The sequence below is a fragment of the Lepisosteus platostomus genome, unplaced genomic scaffold (genome assembly GCF_059453375.1).
Source record: "Lepisosteus platostomus isolate fLepPlt1 unplaced genomic scaffold, fLepPlt1.hap1 Scaffold_91_H1, whole genome shotgun sequence".
NCBI classification, from domain to species: domain Eukaryota; kingdom Metazoa; phylum Chordata; class Actinopteri; order Semionotiformes; family Lepisosteidae; genus Lepisosteus; species Lepisosteus platostomus.
Window position 1 is genome coordinate 160,390 of NW_028291703.1, and position 21,408 is coordinate 181,797.

The 21,408-nt window shown below is 46.2% G+C and overlaps 8 non-coding genes across 8 annotated transcripts; 2 read left to right on the forward strand and 6 right to left on the reverse strand.

The window, feature by feature from the left end:
- Nucleotides 1-233: 233 nt before the first annotated feature.
- Nucleotides 234-315, reverse strand: trnas-uga (transfer RNA serine (anticodon UGA)). The gene has a single exon. It is a non-coding gene; the product is annotated as a tRNA-Ser (tRNA).
- A 6,652-nt stretch (nucleotides 316-6,967) lies between these two features.
- Nucleotides 6,968-7,041, reverse strand: trnan-guu (transfer RNA asparagine (anticodon GUU)). The gene has a single exon. It is a non-coding gene; the product is annotated as a tRNA-Asn (tRNA).
- A 2,679-nt stretch (nucleotides 7,042-9,720) lies between these two features.
- trnar-ucg (transfer RNA arginine (anticodon UCG)) lies at nucleotides 9,721-9,793 on the forward strand. The gene has a single exon. It is a non-coding gene; the product is annotated as a tRNA-Arg (tRNA).
- Nucleotides 9,794-11,243: 1,450 nt separating this feature from the next.
- Nucleotides 11,244-11,325, reverse strand: trnas-uga (transfer RNA serine (anticodon UGA)). The gene has a single exon. It is a non-coding gene; the product is annotated as a tRNA-Ser (tRNA).
- Nucleotides 11,326-12,865: 1,540 nt separating this feature from the next.
- Nucleotides 12,866-12,939, reverse strand: trnan-auu (transfer RNA asparagine (anticodon AUU)). The gene has a single exon. It is a non-coding gene; the product is annotated as a tRNA-Asn (tRNA).
- A 2,679-nt stretch (nucleotides 12,940-15,618) lies between these two features.
- trnar-ucg (transfer RNA arginine (anticodon UCG)) lies at nucleotides 15,619-15,691 on the forward strand. Its single transcript has one exon. It is a non-coding gene; the product is annotated as a tRNA-Arg (tRNA).
- A 1,450-nt stretch (nucleotides 15,692-17,141) lies between these two features.
- Nucleotides 17,142-17,223, reverse strand: trnas-uga (transfer RNA serine (anticodon UGA)). The gene has a single exon. It is a non-coding gene; the product is annotated as a tRNA-Ser (tRNA).
- Nucleotides 17,224-18,763: 1,540 nt separating this feature from the next.
- On the reverse strand, nucleotides 18,764-18,837 carry trnan-auu (transfer RNA asparagine (anticodon AUU)). Its single transcript has one exon. It is a non-coding gene; the product is annotated as a tRNA-Asn (tRNA).
- Nucleotides 18,838-21,408: the final 2,571 nt, after the last annotated feature.

A 21,408-nucleotide genomic window follows, 5' to 3' on the forward strand; every position in this document is an offset into this window, starting at 1 on the left:
ATGTTGCAATGGAGAACAGGTTCAGTACGGAGCTGCCGAGAAAATTCAGCTGGAAAGCTCGTTGCAGAAAAGCATCGTTATCTGTGTCCAGCGGCAAAGCGTCCTTCGTGGGTGCTGAAGAATCGATTTCACAGGCTGCGGGTCCAGGCGATTTAGAGTGTTAAAGGTCCCAGCGAAAACGAAACGGCGCTGGTCCTTTTACACGCACGCACGCAACCAAATGCAAAGGACGCCGTAGTCGGCAGGATTTGAACCTGCGCGGGGAGACCCCAACGGATTTCAAGTCCGTCACCTTAAGCACTCGGCCACGACTACAGCGAGCGCCGCGGCCGCTGCCTTCTTGCTACAATCGAACAGGGAGTGCGAGGTGGCGGCGGCAGCGGAGGCAACTTTTTTCAAGTTCGCTCTCCGTTTAAGAAACCTTTTACGCCATACGTGCAAGCACACACACACACACCTCAGAGGACTTAAGGGTGGCTTCAAGTTGGAATGATAAAGTCTCCCCGTTCGGACATGAAAACAGAACGTTCTTAGACAGAAAGCAATCAACAACGGAGACATGTGGACGACGATTTTAGTCACTGCACTTTGAATAGCATTTTTACTCCAGTTACAGGAGATGCACCAATGGCCCTTGACCTACGCTCTTACCAATGCCTTGAACATTCAAACAAAACAGCCCTCAAGTCCTGCGGTTATATATAATGCTGTTACGTGTCGAGGCAGTATTTGACTCTGTCCTACCGTTGAGACACTGTCAAGGAACCAATACGTGGAATAGGAGGATCCTTATGCGTGACCGGAATCCCACAGGACACACAGTAGCAAAGGGACAATCCAAAAGACAAAATCCAAAGGCAGGGTCGATAAGGGAGGCAAAGGGTCCGGTAACGAGAGATAGTCAAAACAATTCAAAGGCAAAATCCAGAAGGCGAGGTCAAGAGGCAGAAGCAGAAGATTCGTAACGGGAGATCAGTCAAAAAGGTTAGGAAACACGCACTGGAGAATACTTAGATAGGCTTCTCAATAGTGAGCGTGGGAAGGTGTGCGAAGGGGGTTTAAATACTGAAAGGAAAGGGGTGTGATTGGATGATTGGTTAGGGAGTGAGAATTTGAGGAATCTGATGCATGTGAGAATGTGCTGGGTTCAATCAGGGATGAGATTGGGAAGCAGAGGTTCCGGGAATGTAACGTCGTTTGCGAGGGAGAGTGTGGGGCGTGACAGTACCCCCCCCTTTAGGGTCGGCTCCTGACGACCTCAGAGAGCGAGTACGAACAAAGTCATCAATGAGGCTGCGATCCAAAATATCTTTCTCCCAGACCCAGGAACGTTCCTCAGGACCATAGCCCTCCCAGTCGACTAGAAATTGTTGGCGACCTCGGAGCAAGCGGGCATCCAAGATCTTATTGACCGTGTAGGAAGGCAGACCATCGATGAGTCGTGGTGGGGGTGGAGGTGGCCGAGGCCGGGAGAGGGGGGATCTGTGGTAGGGTTTCAGGAGAGAGACGTGGAAGGAGGGGTGCACCCTGAGAGTTGGAGGAAGAGCAAGATGATAGGTTACAGGGGTGAGCTGGGAGAGGATGCGAAAAGGTCCAATAAAACGGGGTCCCAACTTATGTGAAGGCTGTCTAAGGGGTAAGTTTTTAGTAGACAGCCAGACAAACTGTCCTCGTCGTAGTCTGGGCACAGGTCGTCGATGACGGTCAGCGGTGGTCTTCTGCCGCAAGGAGGTCTTCAGGAGGGCGGATCTGGCTTGTCTCCAAATCCTCTTGAGGAAAGTGAGGCGCGTCTGGAGGCAGGGAATATCCGAATCAGGGATAGAGTCCGGGAGAAGAGAGGGTTGGTATCCCAGGGAGCAATAGAAGGGAGACATCCCAGTGGTGGAGGAAGAGAGAGAGTTATGAGCATACTCAGCCCAGGGGAGGAGAGAGACCCAGTCATCTTGAGAAGCAGAGACGTAAGATCGAAGGTAAGTAAGAAGGTCCTGGTTGGTTCTTTCCGTCAGTCCATTGGATTCAGGATGATAGCCAGACGTGAGAGATGTGGAAGTCCCGAGAGATTTGCAAAAAGTTCTCCAGAATCTTGAAATGAATTGAGGTCCTCGATCTGATACGATATCCTCAGGAATGCCGTGAAGTCTGAAGACATGAAGAATGAAGAGGTCAGCCATGTCTTGAGCAGATGGGAGGGCAGGAAGAGGAATGAAATGAGCCGACTTCGAGAATCTATCTACCACGACCATAATGGTAGTTTTGCCTTGACTCTCAGGAAGATCTGTAAGAAAATCCACTGAGATGTGGGACCAAGGTCTTCTAGGGGTTGGGAGTGGTTGGAGTAAACCGGGCTTCTTAAGACGGGAGGATTTGGACATGGCACAGATGGGACAGGCCTGCACGAACCCAGTAACATCAGTCCTCATAGAAGGCCACCAGAAATGTCTAGAGATGAATTCCAAGGAACGTTTGACACCGGGGTGACCTGCAAATAGTGAGTCATGACCCCAGCGAAGAACAGTGGAGCGTATGGTATCAGGAACAAAGAGTCTGTCTGGAGGACACTGGGGGGGAACGGTTTGGTTGTGAAGTGCACGTTTGATTTGGTTCTCCAGGTCCCATCTAATAGCAGCCACAATTCTCTCAGGGGGTATAATGGGTTCAGGAGGGTCCAAAAAGCCAGGAGGATCATGGAGGCGAGATAGGGCGTCAGCCTTTATGTTCTTGGATCCCGGTGTATAAGTAATAAAAAAATGGAACCTAGAAAAGAAAAGTGACCAGCGGGCCTGGCGTGGATTCAAACGTTTGGCAGTTTGTAGGTAAGAGAGATTCTTATGATCTGTAAGAATAGTAAAAGGGTGTAGGGCCCCCTCCAACCAGTGTCTCCATTCCTCCAGGGCGAGCTTGATAGCCAGTAGTTCTCGGTCTCCAACATCATAATTAGTCTCGGCCCGGGACAATTTTTTGGAGAAAAAGGCGCAGGGGTGGAGGATACCCTTCTCTCCATGACGTTGAGATAATATGGCACCGACTCCGTTGGCTGAGGCATCCACCTCAAGAATGAATGGAAGGTTGGGGTCTGGGTGACGGAGGAGGGGGGCTGTGGTGAACAGTCTCTTGAGATGAAGGAAAGCTTGGTCTGCCTCAGGAGTCCATTTCCCTTGATCATGACCTTTTCGGGTCAGGGCTGTAATGGGGGAGACGACAGAGCTGAAATTCCTAATAAAACGGCGGTAAAAATTGGAAAATCCCAGGAAACGTTGAATTTGTTTTAAATTCTGGGGGGTTGGCCAGTTTTGTATGGATTCAGTCTTGGCAGGGTCAATTTCAATGCCCAGGGGTGAGAGGATGTAGCCAAGGAAGTGGATTCTGGTAACATGGAAAGTACACTTTTCCAATTTGGCGTAGAGTTTGTTCTGAATCAAACGATGAAGAACCTCACGCACATGAGAGACATGTTCCTGGGGACTTCGGGAAAAGATCAGAATATCATCCAGGTATACCAGGACATATTTGTGCAAGATATCCCTAAAGATGTCATTCATGAACCCCTGAAAGACAGCAGGAGCATTAATCAGTCCAAACGGCATTACTTGGTATTCATAATGACCGTGGGTAGTAATGAATGCCGTCTTCCATTCGTCACCCTCCCGAATGCGGATCAAATTATACGCACCGCGGAGATCCAGTTTAGAAAAAATAGTGGCGCCCCGGAGTGATTCCAAAGCCGATGAAATCAGAGGAAGGGGATAACTGTTCTTGATAGTTATGTTATTCAGACCGCGATAATCAATGCAGGGTCTGAGAGAGCCGTCTTTCTTTTTAACAAAGAAGAAACCGGCGCAGGCAGGTGAGGAAGAGGGGCGGATGAAACCAGATTCCAAGGACTCCTGGATATAATCTTCCATAGCCTGAGTCTCCTCGTTGGAGAGTGAATAGACATGGCCCTTAGGGGGTAGAACCCCTGGAATTAGATCTATAGGACAGTCAGATGGGCGATGAGGCGGGAGGGATAGGGCCTTCTGTTTACTGAAGGCTAGGTGTAGATCCGAGTACTGGGAAGGGATATTGGGGAGGTTATCTTGAGATATGCAGGAGACGGAAACTTTCTGAGGAAGCTGACAACAATGCGAAAGGCAATGGGAACCCCAGGCTGTGAGTTCCCTTTGTGACCAGGAGATGTGTGGGTTGTGAATCCGTAACCACGGGAAACCAAGAACCAATGGGTGAGAAGGGGATTGAATGAGAAAGAACCGAATGACTTCCTGGTGGGTGGCGCCGATGCGAAGAGTGAGGGGAGGGGTCTGCCACTTCACCAGACCAGGGGAGAGGGGGGAGCCATCAAGAGTGAGGAGCCGAATGGGCTGGGTGACTGGCAACCGGGGAATATTCCAGGACGAAGCGAGTCCAGAGTCTAGGAAGTTCTCTTCGGAGCCCGAATCAACAAAAGCAGAGAGAGAGGTCTGTCCAGTAGTCCATGACAGGGTGGCTGGGAGAAAGAGTCCAGATCTGGGAGAGGAAGAAGTGACACTGGCCATAACAGCAGGTGGATAGGAGCAAGGAGGGCGACTGGGGCAGGCAGCTCGGAGGTGATCAGGGGAACCGCAGTAAAGGCAACGCCCCTCACGAAGTCGGCAATCTCTTTCCTCGGAGGTCAGTCTATGGAAGGAAGGCAGTTGGGAGGGTGTGGGAGGGGTCCGATTGTCCGACCTTCGCTGTTGCATCCTGAGCTCTAGTTCAGAAACTCGAGAAATGAAGGAGTCAAGTGATGGGAAGTCCAGGGGCAGGTGCACAACGTGATCCTTGAGTTCATCAGATAATCCAAGGCGGAAGTAGTGAATCAGGGCATTGTGATCCCAAGCGAGTTGAGCAGCCAGAAAACGGAATTCGGAAGAGTAGTCCTGAAAAGAGCGAGATCCTTGAGTAAGGGAAGTGAGGCGTGCAACAATGAGGTGGCGAGAGTGCAACTGCCCAAAGGCAGATTGTAGAGCTGTCTGAAAAAGGTGGAAGTTAGCAGTCTCAGGAGCGTTTCGAGAGAGGAGATGTCCAGCCCATTCCAGAGCTCGTCCAGAGAGGCAAGATACCATAAAAGCAATTCTTTCTCCATCGGTGGGGAAGCAGTCTGGACGGATGTGGAAAGCCATCTGACATTGAGTCACAAAGCCCTGACATCTGGAGGAGTCGCCATCAAATTTTTCCGGGAGGGGAGGGGGTAGAAGATTAGTTTGTGTTTGAAGCAGGGGTGCAGGGGCAGGAGCTGCAGGTGGGGGAGACGGCGGAAGTGCAAAGTGGTCAGCTAGTTGCTGGACTGCAGTAGTTAGCAGGTCCAGGTTCCGGGAGTGTTCAAGGAGAATAGAAAGTTGACTCTGGTCCGCTGGATCCATTTTAATATGGCTCACTATTCTGTCAAGGAACCAATACGTGGAATAGGAGGATCCTTATGCGTGACCGGAATCCCACAGGACACAGAGTAGCAAAGGGACAATCCAAAAGACAAAATCCAAAGGCAGGGTCGATAAGGGAGGCAAAGGGTCCGGTAACGAGAGATAGTCAAAACAATTCAAAGGCAAAATCCAGAAGGCGAGGTCAAGAGGCAGAAGCAGAAGATTCGTAACGGGAGATCAGTCAAAAAGGTTAGGAAACACGCACTGGAGAATACTAAGATAGGCTTCTCAATAGTGAGCGTGGGAAGGTGTGCGAAGGGGGTTTAAATACTGAAAGGAAAGGGGTGTGATTGGATGATTGGTTAGGGAGTGAGAATTTGAGGAATCTGATGCATGTGAGAATGTGCTGGGTTCAATCAGGGATGAGATTGGGAAGCAGAGGTTCCGGGAATGTAACGTCGTTTGCGAGGGAGAGTGTGGGGCGTGACAGACACGGGGCGTATATGGAAACGAACACATGCTACGGATCGTCTCTAATCGGTCCCTACAGTTGGAAGGCTCCTTGAAGCGTGCACCCCCATCATTCATCTTTGCGCATCTGTGAAAGGTAGACTCTTGAGCAATGTTTGAGCCAGCTCTAAGGCAACTAGTGCTATTGGACAGACACCTCTGGAAGATCCTAAGAGTCTCTTAACACCACTTCCAGCAGTAAGCTTAATTGTTCGCTGGAGGTCTCCCACCCAGGTACTGACCAGGCAAAGAATCACCAGTACATTGAATGAGGAAGTTAATCCTGAAATCCAATTACATATCTCAAGGTAAGACAAATCCATAAGAACATGTCTTAGTATTACTTCGTTTACATTAGTATGGCACTGAGTTGGAGCTCCTCTTTAAGCTGTGGTTTAGTTTTGCATTCATGTGTTTCTAGAGCAGTTATTTATGGGGGTGGGTGGGTCTTTCACAGAGGCTCAGGACAAATCCCCCGCCTGAAAGTCTAATGTGTGCGTTCAGACAGTCACAGGTCAAGAGCCAGGCAGGAGGACAATGGACAGATGAGCCAACGAACTAAAAATAAAAGAACAGATATGAAAAAGCCACCATCTTTTTCTTTTTGACATTTTCCGACTTTCATGCAAGCCAGGACAAAGTTGCTCGTAGCTACTTGTGGATTCAAATACTCTATCGAGTGCTTTGATGAGTTTTTGCAATTTGATTGTCGTCCTGTCAGCCTGTTTCTGTTTTTTTTTTCAATCTAGGGATGGAAAGTATGAGGGAAATGATGGAGCAATCAATAACCGCTCCGGAAAAATGGCAGAAAGAAATGGTCCATCACTAAGGACATTTGTGAAGCAGAGGAGTGACATCACCACAAAGGCGACACATTCTGCTGATGGTTTTGGTGAATAATGATTGAGGCGCGTTAAGAGAAAGGTAGCTGTGTCAGCATGCGTAGGCTGCAAAGGATCAAGCAAAGGTTTACTCCATGCTGAAAAGAGAAGAAAAGAAGCACAACGTTTCGACTGTGGAGCCTTCTGCGCCATCTTCTTTAGCGGTGATGATGTTTACATTGGAAAAACGGAGACATACGTCCCTGGGTGGGCTTGAACCACCAACCTTTCGGTTAACAGCCGAACGCGCTAACCGATTGTGCCACAGAGACTGACAGCCGCTTGTGCTCCCTACATTTGCAGGTTTATGGTCAAAGAAAACAATCACTTGCGCTTCTTGCAGCCGGCAATCTTTTTCCACTGACAACCAAGAAATGGATTTCATCTTTCACAAGCTGTATGGATTTCTTCAAAAACAAGTTATTCCAGAAAGGAAATGAATTCTTGCATTAAACTGAACCAAGCTGTACGTTTGTCTGAAATGAGACATTCGGCACAACAAGACACGGAGAGAGGCACCGCTGGTATTCAGACCCAGGATCGCCTGCTTACTAGGCGGGCACTTTAAGCCACTAGGGAACAGCGCCAGCGGAGCACCGCGCTTTTACAGACACTTGGACACATCTGCGTTCGGTGTGCACTTAACCTGCTCTCTGAGCCCGTTGCCTCCGCCCCATTTAATAGCAGAACTGACGCCAAGAGAAATGATGAGAAATGGCATTTATCGGGCACTTTTCATGTCCAAGGAGCTCAATGCCCTTGACACCTCCCCAAGGCGACAGAGCTGTGCATTCTTTGGCGACACCATTTTTTCTTTTGTTTAATTTCTATACTTATTGATAGAATAAAAACGATATGTCATGTACTGTAAGGGAAATGTCTCTTTTCATGGGGAAAGCTAGCACCAGCAAATGTTGTGTTTAGAAGAAGTGATTTAACATGACACGTGACCTAATTTACCGGAGCAAAAGCTCACCCAGCAAGCCCTGCTTTACTTCTACAGGAGAGAAGTACTTTAGAGTCTGCAAGATGTTCAGCTGGGTAGCTACGTCAGCATGCCTCGGCTGCAAAGGAACAAGTAATAGGTTTATTGCATGCTGATGTAGCGGCGAGGCTTATTAATAAGGCAGAATTAAGTGTTTCCGAGCTTCCCAAATGAGGCCCCATTTCTCTGTTCATCTCTGTGGTGCAGCCACAGAGAGACTATTCCCAGGGTGATTTAAGGTCCTAGGACAGCTCCCAAAGGGGGATGCACTTAGCTAAGCCTGGCTATCATGATCAATGGTCATCCATTGGCGCCTATCTGTCTAGGGAGTGCCAGTTGGACATCTGGACTGCATTACTAAGTGTCAGGAGTAAGTGACTCATATCTCACCTTGATCAACCAATCAGGGACTGGTAGGGCCGAGTAACCCACGTGGGACTCTGATGCCCATGGAACTTTCAGCCAATCAATGAGCTGTAGTTCCTCCAGGTAAAAACAGGCAACACAGAGAGCCTGAGAGATTCAGTGAGATTCAACAAGATTCAGAAGGGATTCTGGAGAGGATTCTGTGGACTGTTCTAAAGGGAATTCAAAGGAGAATTCCAGGGCAGGACGGCCCAGGAGCAGAAGGCTCCCAAGGGCAGGACATCCTCGCAGCGCGCCTCCTGACCATCCTGAGACTCAGCCCGGACAACCACGGAACGGCCAGTGTGTCTGAGTGCCAGAACTTTCCTTTGTTCTAAGAGTCTAGAGTGGAGGTTGCCAGAGAGTAACCAGCAGCAGGCCTCGTGAACAGGTCGGAACTGTGGAAAGCTGAATCACTATTCAGAACTAGCTCTTCATTAGGAACGAACCGGTCCTCTTCCTGACTTGCTGGGACCCACAGTCATCTTTTCTCCTGTGCACAAACTTTGCTAGTTAAAGCCAACACTAACTAGCCGGTCAGTGAGCATCAGCAGCGCACCGTCGCAAGCCGCACAGCACAGCCTGGCACTGAGCCAGAGAGCGCGGATTGGACAGCAACAGCCTGCAACTGTTTCTTTGTGCCCGCAGGAGATCTGAATCCCCAAAGATTGGATGAGTATTTAACTTCAATGCATTACAGCTCGAGAATTCAATTGTTATCCCAACCAGTTGATATCAATTTAATTCCTAAGAGTTATGTACTTGTTTGAGTATCTAATGTAGAAGTTATAACTAAGTTCATTTACGAAACGGTCTTAATGAATGATATACTGAACGTATGTCCTCTTGATATGTGTAACACTTCGTAACTGACTGAATATATACCTTTTGTATTCTGATAACCCTCTCGATAAGATCTGTTAGTTTTATATGCATATTCTATGTATTAATAAATGTATCCTCGTGTATTAGTACCTGTGTGTGTGCGTTGTTTGAGTTATGTCGCATGGTTGGACTCTAAAGCCATCAAAAGAATCAACTTTGTGATTTACTGCTACAATTAATAATTGTCTCAGTAAATGCCCAAACCCTACAGAACTGGTGCCTTCAGAGAGCCACTATGATTACATATTTGGCGTCCCTGAACCGGTTTTCTTACATATTTGGGGTCCCTGAACGGCTATGAATCACTACACTGAAAAGAGAAGAACGGAACCACAGCGTTTCGACTGTGAGGTCTTCTCACACCTGAAGAAGCCTCACACCTGTTAAAGGCTCCATGGTTTTCTTTCTTCTCTTTTCAACATGGAATACACCTATTGTCTGCAAGATGTGACAATTTCATGGTGTTTTGGAAGAAAACCTTTTTTCTTTGAATTCAAAATCAATCGGAATTTCAGCACGACACATCAACACTTTTTCTGTTTTAAGGAGATGATATTTTAAACCTGATAAAAATAGTAGGAAACACAAGTTTCTTGCTGTGAAAATTTAGATGGGGAAGTGTACTACTAGTAGCAGTGTAGAGCTCTCTGTGGTGGAGTGCAAGTGCATGTTCTATGGGCCAGTGGCGTAATGGATAACGCGTCTGACTTCGGATCAGAAGATTGTAGGTTCGAGTCCTGCCTGGCTCATGAGGCTTTTAAACCTCTCAGGTTCCTCGGTAACAGGTTGCCGTCATGTATATGAACTATAGAAAAGCATTTGCCACAACCCGTAAATTAGCACGCAAGTGCGGGCTAGTGAACACAGAACTGTATGGAGATCATCTCCAGCTCCGAGCTCAATTGCAATGAAAAAACATGCAGAACAGAACTGGAGAGCAGCTGAATTTGTGCTCGGTAGGGTGGGGAGGACTCAGCATTGCTATTGTTCTAATTGGCATGAACTGCAGGGGATCTGAATCAGAACATGTCAGTTAGTTCGATCATTGCGTCAATATGTAGGCCACGTTAATACAGAATTATTACTTTGTCTGTCTCGTCTTTGTATATAGCTGAATGTCCCTGACAATTTCATGTTAGTTTTTAAGAACGACATTGGTGCTAATAGATACACATATAGCATATAAGGAACACGTAAAAGTTTAGTCCATGCTGAAAAGATAAGAAAACCGCCACAACGTTTCATCTTGGAATAAATCTTTACTTGTTGTTTTGCAGCCTACCCATTCTGACCTAACTCCTCCCTTGAAATTCCCTAACAGATAAGGGTACGATAAATGCTAGATATTCCTACAGAGATTCTCCAGGTGAGTAAGCGATTCCTGTTTCTGTTTCTATTTCTGTTTCATATATATATATACAGTATATATATATATGTTACATGTGTCTCTGCAATAGTACAAATGTGTTATACACTATCAGGGGCTGCTTTTTTGTGCACCTCATCTACAACAAGGGTTTTTTTTTCATTTATGTTTGTGGACCTTCACCATTTGAGGAAGTGAGTTAGATAAGAAAGTTACAGGTATGGTGAGCAATGACTGACAAAGGCACGTACTGCGTATTCCTTACAGAAGTGTAAGCAATTTGTTCTAAAAAACACCGGCTAAAGTCCAACATCGTTAGCAATCTTATTACTTAAACAGAATTAACATCAATAAACTGTAAGGTGCTGGTACATGCGAGTAGATTTGATCTTCTATTAAACAAAAATGCAATTACAGCTCTAAAAAGGTCAACCTAGACTTCTGGAACAGATCTGTTCAGGTCATCGCTGTTCCTCTGACCTTGTGAGTCTTTGGAATTTTAAAAGTGTATTTTGCTTGCCTTTCATGTGGTCTGTGTACAAGTCACTGTGGCGTATGCGGTCCTACACAGCCTTGCTATAGACGTGACGAGCCTCCGCTATGTTGCAATGGAGAACAGGTTCAGTACGGAGCTGCCGAGAAAATTCAGCTGGAAAGCTCGTTGCAGAAAAGCATCGGTATCTGTGTCCAGCGGCAAAGCGTCCTTCGTGGGTGCTGAAGAATCGATTTCACAGGCTGCGGGTCCAGGCGATTTAGAGTGTTAAAGGTCCCAGCGAAAACGAAATGGCGCTGGTCCTTTTACACGCACGCACGCAACCAAATGCAAAGGACGCCGTAGTCGGCAGGATTTGAACCTGCGCAGGGAGACCCCAACGGATTTCAAGTCCGTCACCTTAAGCACTCGGCCACGACTACAGCGAGCGCCGCGGCCGCTGCCTTCTTGCTACAATCGAACAGGGAGTGCGAGGCGGCGGCGGCAGCGGAGGCAACTTTTTTCAAGTTCGCTCTCCGTTTAAGAAACCTTTTACGCCATACGTGCAAGCACACACACACACACACACCTCAGAGGACTTAAGGGTGGCTTCAAGTTGGAATGATAAAGTCTCCCCGTTCGGACATGAAAACAGAACGTTCTTAGACTGAAAGCAATCAACAACGGAGACATGTGGACGACGATTTTAGTCACTGCAGTTTGAATAGCATTTTTACTCCAGTTACAGGAGATGCACCAATGGCCCTTGACCTACGCTCTTACCAATGCCTTGAACATTCAAACAAAACAGCCCTCAAGTCCTGCGGTTTAATATAACGCTGTTACGTGTCGAGGCAGTATTTTTCTCTGTCCTACCGTTGAGACACGGGGCGTATATGGAAACGAACACATGCTACGGATCGTCTCTAATCGGTCCCTACAGTTGGAAGGCTCCTTGAAGCGTGCACCCCCATCATTCATCTTTGCGCATCTGTGAAAGGTAGACTCTTGAGCAATGTTTGAGCCAGCTCTAAGGCAACTAGTGCTATTGGACAGACACCTCTGGAAGATCCTAAGAGTCTCTTAACACCACTTCCAGCAGCAAGCTTAATTGTTCGCTGGAGGTCTCCCACCCAGGTACTGACCAGGCAAAGAATCACCAGTACATTGAATGAGGAAGTTAATCCTGAAATCCAATTACATATCTCAAGGTAAGACAAATCCATAAGAACATGTCTTAGTATTACTTCGTTTACATTAGTATGGCACTGAGTTGGAGCTCCTCTTTAAGCTGTGGTTTAGTTTTGCATTCATGTGTTTCTAGAGCAGTTATTTATGGGGGTGGGTGGGTCTTCCACAGAGGCTCAGGACAAATCCCCCGCCTGAAAGTCTAATGTGTGCGTTCAGACAGTCACAGGTCAAGAGCCAGGCAGGAGGACAATGGACAGAAGAGCCAACGAACTAAAAATAAAAGAACAGATATGAAAAAGCCACCATCTTTTTCTTTTTGACATTTTCCGACTTTCATGCAAGCCAGGACAAAGTTGCTCGTAGCTACTTGTGGATTCAAATACTCTATCGAGTGCTTTGATGAGTTTTTGCAATTTGATTGTCGTCCTGTCAGCCTGTTTCTGTTTTTTTTTTTCAATCTAGGGATGGAAAGTATGAGGGAAATGATGGAGCAATCAATAACCGCTCCGGAAAAATGGCAGAAAGAAATGGTCCGTCACTAAGGACATTTGTGAAGCAGAGGAGTGACATCACCACAAAGGCGACACATTCTGCTGATGGTTTTGGTGAATAATGATTGAGGCGCGTTAAGAGAAAGGTAGCTGTGTCAGCATGCGTAGGCTGCAAAGGATCAAGCAAAGGTTTACTCCATGCTGAAAAGAGAAGAAAAGAAGCACAACGTTTCGACTGTGGAGCCTTCTGCGCCATCTTCTTTAGCGGTGATGATGTTTACATTGGAAAAACGGAGACATACGTCCCTGGGTGGGCTTGAACCACCAACCTTTCGGTTAATAGCCGAACGCGCTAACCGATTGTGCCACAGAGACTGACGGCCGCTTGTACTCCCTACATTTGCAGGTTTATGGTCAAAGAAAACAATCACTTGCGCTTCTTGCAGCCGGCAATCTTTTTCCACTGACAACCAAGAAATGGATTTCATCTTTCACAAGCTGTATGGATTTCTTCAAAAACAAGTTATTCCAGAAAGGAAATGAATTCTTGCATTAAACTGAACCAAGCTGTACGTTTGTCTGAAATGAGACATTCGGCACAACAAGACACGGAGAGAGGCACCGCTGGTATTCAGACCCAGGATCGCCTGCTTACTAGGCAGGCACTTTAAGCCACTAGGGAACAGCGCCAGCGGAGCACCGCGCTTTTACAGACACTTGGACACATCTGCGTTCGGTGTGCACTTAACCTGCTCTCTGAGCCCGTTGCCTCCGCCCCATTTAATAGCAGAACTGACGCCAAGAGAAATGATGAGAAATGGCATTTATCGGGCACTTTTCATGTCCAAGGAGCTCAATGCCCTTGACACCTCCCCAAGGCGACAGAGCTGTGCATTCTTTGGCGACACCATTTTTTCTTTTGTTTAATTTCTATACTTATTGATAGAATAAAAACGATATGTCATGTACTGTAAGGGAAATGTCTCTTTTCATGGGGAAAGCTAGCACCAGCAAATGTTGTGTTTAGAAGAAGTGATTTAACATGACACGTGACCTAATTTACCAGAGCAAAAGCTCACCCAGCAAGCCCTGCTTTACTTCTACAGGAGAGAAGTACTGTAGAGTCTGCAAGATGTTCAGCTGGGTAGCTACGTCAGCATGCCTCGGCTGCAAAGGAACAAGTAATAGGTTTATTGCATGCTGATGTAGCGGCGAGGCTTATTAATAAGGCAGAATTAAGTGTTTCCGAGCTTCCCAAATGAGGCCCCATTTCTCTGTTCATCTCTGTGGTGCAGCCACAGAGAGACTATTCCCAGGGTGATTTAAGGTCCTAGGACAGCTCCCAAAGGGGGATGCACTTAGCTAAGCCTGGCTATCATGATCAATGGTCATCCATTGGCGCCTATCTGTCTAGGGAGTGCCAGTTGGACATCTGGACTGCATTACTAAGTGTCAGGAGTAAGTGACTCATATCTCACCTTGATCAACCAATCAGGGACTGGTAGGGCCGAGTAACCCACGTGGGACTCTGATGCCCATGGAACTTTCAGCCAATCAATGAGCTGAAGTTCCTCCAGGTAAAAACAGGCAACACAGAGAGCCTGAGAGATTCAGTGAGATTCAACAAGATTCAGAAGGGATTCTGGAGAGGATTCTGTGGACTGTTCTAAAGGGAATTCAAAGGAGAATTCCAGGGCAGGACGGCCCAGGAGCAGAAGGCTCCCAAGGGCAGGACATCCTCGCAGCGCGCCTCCTGACCATCCTGAGACTCAGCCCGGACAACCACGGAACGGCCAGTGTGTCTGAGTGCCAGAACTTTCCTTTGTTCTAAGAGTCTAGAGTGGAGGTTGCCAGAGAGTAACCAGCAGCAGGCCTCGTGAACAGGTCGGAACTGTGGAAAGCTGAATCACTATTCAGAACTAGCTCTTCATTAGGAACGAACCGGTCCTCTTCCTGACTTGCTGGGACCCACAGTCATCTTTTCTCCTGTGCACAAACTTTGCTAGTTAAAGCCAACACTAACTAGCCGGTCAGTGAGCATCAGCAGCGCACCGTCGCAAGCCGCACAGCACAGCCTGGCACTGAGCCAGAGAGCGCGGATTGGACAGCAACAGCCTGCAACTGTTTCTTTGTGCCCGCAGGAGATCTGAATCCCCAAAGATTGGATGAGTATTTAACTTCAATGCATTACAGCTCGAGAATTCAATTGTTATCCCAACCAGTTGATATCAATTTAATTCCTAAGAGTTATGTACTTGTTTGAGTATCTAATGTAGAAGTTATAACTAAGTTCATTTACGAAACGGTCTTAATGAATGATATACTGAACGTATGTCCTCTTGATATGTGTAACACTTCGTAACTGACTGAATATATACCTTTTGTATTCTGATAACCCTCTCGATAAGATCTGTTAGTTTTATATGCATATTCTATGTATTAATAAATGTATCCTCGTGTATTAGTACCTGTGTGTGTGCGTTGTTTGAGTTATGTCGCATGGTTGGACTCTAAAGCCATCAAAAGAATCAACTTTGTGATTTACTGCTACAATTAATAATTGTCTCAGTAAATGCCCAAACCCTACAGAACTGGTGCCTTCAGAGAGCCACTATGATTACATATTTGGCGTCCCTGAACCGGTTTTCTTACATATTTGGGGTCCCTGAACGGCTATGAATCACTACACTGAAAAGAGAAGAACGGAACCACAGCGTTTCGACTGTGAGGTCTTCTCACACCTGAAGAAGCCTCACACCTGTTAAAGGCTCCATGGTTTTCTTTCTTCTCTTTTCAACATGGAATACACCTATTGTCTGCAAGATGTGACAATTTCATGGTGTTTTGGAAGAAAACCTTTTTTCTTTGAATTCAAAATCAATCGGAATTTCAGCACGACACATCAACACTTTTTCTGTTTTAAGGAGATGATATTTTAAACCTGATAAAAATAGTAGGAAACACAAGTTTCTTGCTGTGAAAATTTAGATGGGGAAGTGTACTACTAGTAGCAGTGTAGAGCTCTCTGTGGTGGAGTGCAAGTGCATGTTCTATGGGCCAGTGGCGTAATGGATAACGCGTCTGACTTCGGATCAGAAGATTGTAGGTTCGAGTCCTGCCTGGCTCATGAGGCTTTTAAACCTCTCAGGTTCCTCGGTAACAGGTTGCCGTCATGTATATGAACTATAGAAAAGCATTTGCCACAACCCGTAAATTAGCACGCAAGTGCGGGCTAGTGAACACAGAACTGTATGGAGATCATCTCCAGCTCCGAGCTCAATTGCAATGAAAAAACATGCAGAACAGAACTGGAGAGCAGCTGAATTTGTGCTCGGTAGGGTGGGGAGGACTCAGCATTGCTATTGTTCTAATTGGCATGAACTGCAGGGGATCTGAATCAGAACATGTCAGTTAGTTCGATCATTGCGTCAATATGTAGGCCACGTTAATACAGAATTATTACTTTGTCTGTCTCGTCTTTGTATATAGCTGAATGTCCCTGACAATTTCATGTTAGTTTTTAAGAACGACATTGGTGCTAATAGATACACATATAGCATATAAGGAACACGTAAAAGTTTAGTCCATGCTGAAAAGATAAGAAAACCGCCACAACGTTTCATCTTGGAATAAATCTTTACTTGTTGTTTTGCAGCCTACCCATTCTGACCTAACTCCTCCCTTGAAATTCCCTAACAGATAAGGGTACGATAAATGCTAGATATTCCTACAGAGATTCTCCAGGTGAGTAAGCGATTCCTGTTTCTGTTTCTATTTCTGTTTCATATATATATATACAGTATATATATATATGTTACATGTGTCTCTGCAATAGTACAAATGTGTTATACACTATCAGGGGCTGCTTTTTTGTGCACCTCATCTACAACAAGGGTTTTTTTTTCATTTATGTTTGTGGACCTTCACCATTTGAGGAAGTGAGTTAGATAAGAAAGTTACAGGTATGGTGAGCAATGACTGACAAAGGCACGTACTGCGTATTCCTTACAGAAGTGTAAGCAATTTGTTCTAAAAAACACCGGCTAAAGTCCAACATCGTTAGCAATCTTATTACTTAAACAGAATTAACATCAATAAACTGTAAGGTGCTGGTACATGCGAGTAGATTTGATCTTCTATTAAACAAAAATGCAATTACAGCTCTAAAAAGGTCAACCTAGACTTCTGGAACAGATCTGTTCAGGTCATCGCTGTTCCTCTGACCTTGTGAGTCTTTGGAATTTTAAAAGTGTATTTTGCTTGCCTTTCATGTGGTCTGTGTACAAGTCACTGTGGCGTATGCGGTCCTACACAGCCTTGCTATAGACGTGACGAGCCTCCGCTATGTTGCAATGGAGAACAGGTTCAGTACGGAGCTGCCGAGAAAATTCAGCTGGAAAGCTCGTTGCAGAAAAGCATCGGTATCTGTGTCCAGCGGCAAAGCGTCCTTCGTGGGTGCTGAAGAATCGATTTCACAGGCTGCGGGTCCAGGCGATTTAGAGTGTTAAAGGTCCCAGCGAAAACGAAATGGCGCTGGTCCTTTTACACGCACGCACGCAACCAAATGCAAAGGACGCCGTAGTCGGCAGGATTTGAACCTGCGCAGGGAGACCCCAACGGATTTCAAGTCCGTCACCTTAACCACTCGGCCACGACTACAGCGAGCGCCGCGGCCGCTGCCTTCTTGCTACAATCGAACAGGGAGTGCGAGGCGGCGGCGGCAGCGGAGGCAACTTTTTTCAAGTTCGCTCTCCGTTTAAGAAACCTTTTACGCCATACGTGCAAGCACACACACACACACACACCTCAGAGGACTTAAGGGTGGCTTCAAGTTGGAATGATAAAGTCTCCCCGTTCGGACATGAAAACAGAACGTTCTTAGACTGAAAGCAATCAACAACGGAGACATGTGGACGACGATTTTAGTCACTGCAGTTTGAATAGCATTTTTACTCCAGTTACAGGAGATGCACCAATGGCCCTTGACCTACGCTCTTACCAATGCCTTGAACATTCAAACAAAACAGCCCTCAAGTCCTGCGGTTTAATATAACGCTGTTACGTGTCGAGGCAGTATTTTTCTCTGTCCTACCGTTGAGACACGGGGCGTATATGGAAACGAACACATGCTACGGATCGTCTCTAATCGGTCCCTACAGTTGGAAGGCTCCTTGAAGCGTGCACCCCCATCATTCATCTTTGCGCATCTGTGAAAGGTAGACTCTTGAGCAATGTTTGAGCCAGCTCTAAGGCAACTAGTGCTATTGGACAGACACCTCTGGAAGATCCTAAGAGTCTCTTAACACCACTTCCAGCAGCAAGCTTAATTGTTCGCTGGAGGTCTCCCACCCAGGTACTGACCAGGCAAAGAATCACCAGTACATTGAATGAGGAAGTTAATCCTGAAATCCAATTACATATCTCAAGGTAAGACAAATCCATAAGAACATGTCTTAGTATTACTTCGTTTACATTAGTATGGCACTGAGTTGGAGCTCCTCTTTAAGCTGTGGTTTAGTTTTGCATTCATGTGTTTCTAGAGCAGTTATTTATGGGGGTGGGTGGGTCTTCCACAGAGGCTCAGGACAAATCCCCCGCCTGAAAGTCTAATGTGTGCGTTCAGACAGTCACAGGTCAAGAGCCAGGCAGGAGGACAATGGACAGAAGAGCCAACGAACTAAAAATAAAAGAACAGATATGAAAAAGCCACCATCTTTTTCTTTTTGACATTTTCCGACTTTCATGCAAGCCAGGACAAAGTTGCTCGTAGCTACTTGTGGATTCAAATACTCTATCGAGTGCTTTGATGAGTTTTTGCAATTTGATTGTCGTCCTGTCAGCCTGTTTCTGTTTTTTTTTTTCAATCTAGGGATGGAAAGTATGAGGGAAATGATGGAGCAATCAATAACCGCTCCGGAAAAATGGCAGAAAGAAATGGTCCGTCACTAAGGACATTTGTGAAGCAGAGGAGTGACATCACCACAAAGGCGACACATTCTGCTGATGGTTTTGGTGAATAATGATTGAGGCGCGTTAAGAGAAAGGTAGCTGTGTCAGCATGCGTAGGCTGCAAAGGATCAAGCAAAGGTTTACTCCATGCTGAAAAGAGAAGAAAAGAAGCACAACGTTTCGACTGTGGAGCCTTCTGCGCCATCTTCTTTAGCGGTGATGATGTTTACATTGGAAAAACGGAGACATACGTCCCTGGGTGGGCTTGAACCACCAACCTTTCGGTTAATAGCCGAACGCGCTAACCGATTGTGCCACAGAGACTGACGGCCGCTTGTACTCCCTACATTTGCAGGTTTATGGTCAAAGAAAACAATCACTTGCGCTTCTTGCAGCCGGCAATCTTTTTCCACTGACAACCAAGAAATGGATTTCATCTTTCACAAGCTGTATGGATTTCTTCAAAAACAAGTTATTCCAGAAAGGAAATGAATTCTTGCATTAAACTGAACCAAGCTGTACGTTTGTCTGAAATGAGACATTCGGCACAACAAGACACGGAGAGAGGCACCGCTGGTATTCAGACCCAGGATCGCCTGCTTACTAGGCAGGCACTTTAAGCCACTAGGGAACAGCGCCAGCGGAGCACCGCGCTTTTACAGACACTTGGACACATCTGCGTTCGGTGTGCACTTAACCTGCTCTCTGAGCCCGTTGCCTCCACCCCATTTAATAGCAGAACTGACGCCAAGAGAAATGATGAGAAATGGCATTTATCGGGCACTTTTCATGTCCAAGGAGCTCAATGCCCTTGACACCTCCCCAAGGCGACAGAGCTGTGCATTCTTTGGCGACACCATTTTTTCTTTTGTTTAATTTCTATACTTATTGATAGAATAAAAACGATATGTCATGTACTGTAAGGGAAATGTCTCTTTTCATGGGGAAAGCTAGCACCAGCAAATGTTGTGTTTAGAAGAAGTGATTTAACATGACACGTGACCTAATTTACCGGAGCAAAAGCTCACCCAGCAAGCCCTGCTTTACTTCTACAGGAGAGAAGTACTGTAGAGTCTGCAAGATGTTCAGCTGGGTAGCTACGTCAGCATGCCTCGGCTGCAAAGGAACAAGTAATAGGTTTATTGCATGCTGATGTAGCGGCGAGGCTTATTAATAAGGCAGAATTAAGTGTTTCCGAGCTTCCCAAATGAGGCCCCATTTCTCTGTTCATCTCTGTGGTGCAGCCACAGAGAGACTATTCCCAGGGTGATTTAAGGTCCTAGGACAGCTCCCAAAGGGGGATGCACTTAGCTAAGCCTGGCTATCATGATCAATGGTCATCCATTGGCGCCTATCTGTCTAGGGAGTGCCAGTTGGACATCTGGACTGCATTACTAAGTGTCAGGAGTAAGTGACTCATATCTCACCTTGATCAACCAATCAGGGACTGGTAGGGCCGAGTAACCCACGTGGGACTCTGATGCCCATGGAACTTTCAGCCAATCAATGAGCTGAAGTTCCTCCAGGTAAAAACAGGCAACACAGAGAGCCTGAGAGATTCAGTGAGATTCAACAAGATTCAGAAGGGATTCTGGAGAGGATTCTGTGGACTGTTCTAAAGGGAATTCAAAGGAGAATTCCAGGGCAGGACGGCCCAGGAGCAGAAGGCTCCCAAGGGCAGGACATCCTCGCAGCGCGCCTCCTGACCATCCTGAGACTCAGCCCGGACAACCACGGAACGGCCAGTGTGTCTGAGTGCCAGAACTTTCCTTTGTTCTAAGAGTCTAGAGTGGAGGTTGCCAGAGAGTAACCAGCAGCAGGCCTCGTGAACAGGTCGGAACTGTGGAAAGCTGAATCACTATTCAGAACTAGCTCTTCATTAGGAACGAACCGGTCCTCTTCCTGACTTGCTGGGACCCACAGTCATCTTTTCTCCTGTGCACAAACTTTGCTAGTTAAAGCCAACACTAACTAGCCGGTCAGTGAGCATCAGCAGCGCACCGTCGCAAGCCGCACAGCACAGCCTGGCACTGAGCCAGAGAGCGCGGATTGGACAGCAACAGCCTGCAACTGTTTCTTTGTGCCCGCAGGAGATCTGAATCCCCAAAGATTGGATGAGTATTTAACTTCAATGCATTACAGCTCGAGAATTCAATTGTTATCCCAACCAGTTGATATCAATTTAATTCCTAAGAGTTATGTACTTGTTTGAGTATCTAATGTAGAAGTTATAACTAAGTTCATTTACGAAACGGTCTTAATGAATGATATACTGAACGTATGTCCTCTTGATATGTGTAACACTTCGTAACTGACTGAATATATACCTTTTGTATTCTGATAACCCTCTCGATAAGATCTGTTAGTTTTATATGCATATTCTATGTATTAATAAATGTATCCTCGTGTATTAGTACCTGTGTGTGTGCGTTGTTTGAGTTATGTCGCATGGTTGGACTCTAAAGCCATCAAAAGAATCAACTTTGTGATTTACTGCTACAATTAATAATTGTCTCAGTAAATGCCCAAACCCTATAGAACTGGTGCCTTCAGAGAGCCACTATGATTACATATTTGGCGTCCCTGAACCGGTTTTCTTACATATTTGGGGTCCCTGAACGGCTATGAATCACTACACTGAAAAGAGAAGAACGGAACCACAGCGTTTCGACTGTGAGGTCTTCTCACACCTGAAGAAGCCTCACACCTGTTAAAGGCTCCATGGTTTTCTTTCTTCTCTTTTCAACATGGAATACACCTATTGTCTGCAAGATGTGACAATTTCATGGTGTTTTGGAAGAAAACCTTTTTTCTTTGAATTCAAAATCAATCGGAATTTCAGCACGACACATCAACACTTTTTCTGTTTTAAGGAGATGATATTTTAAACCTGAT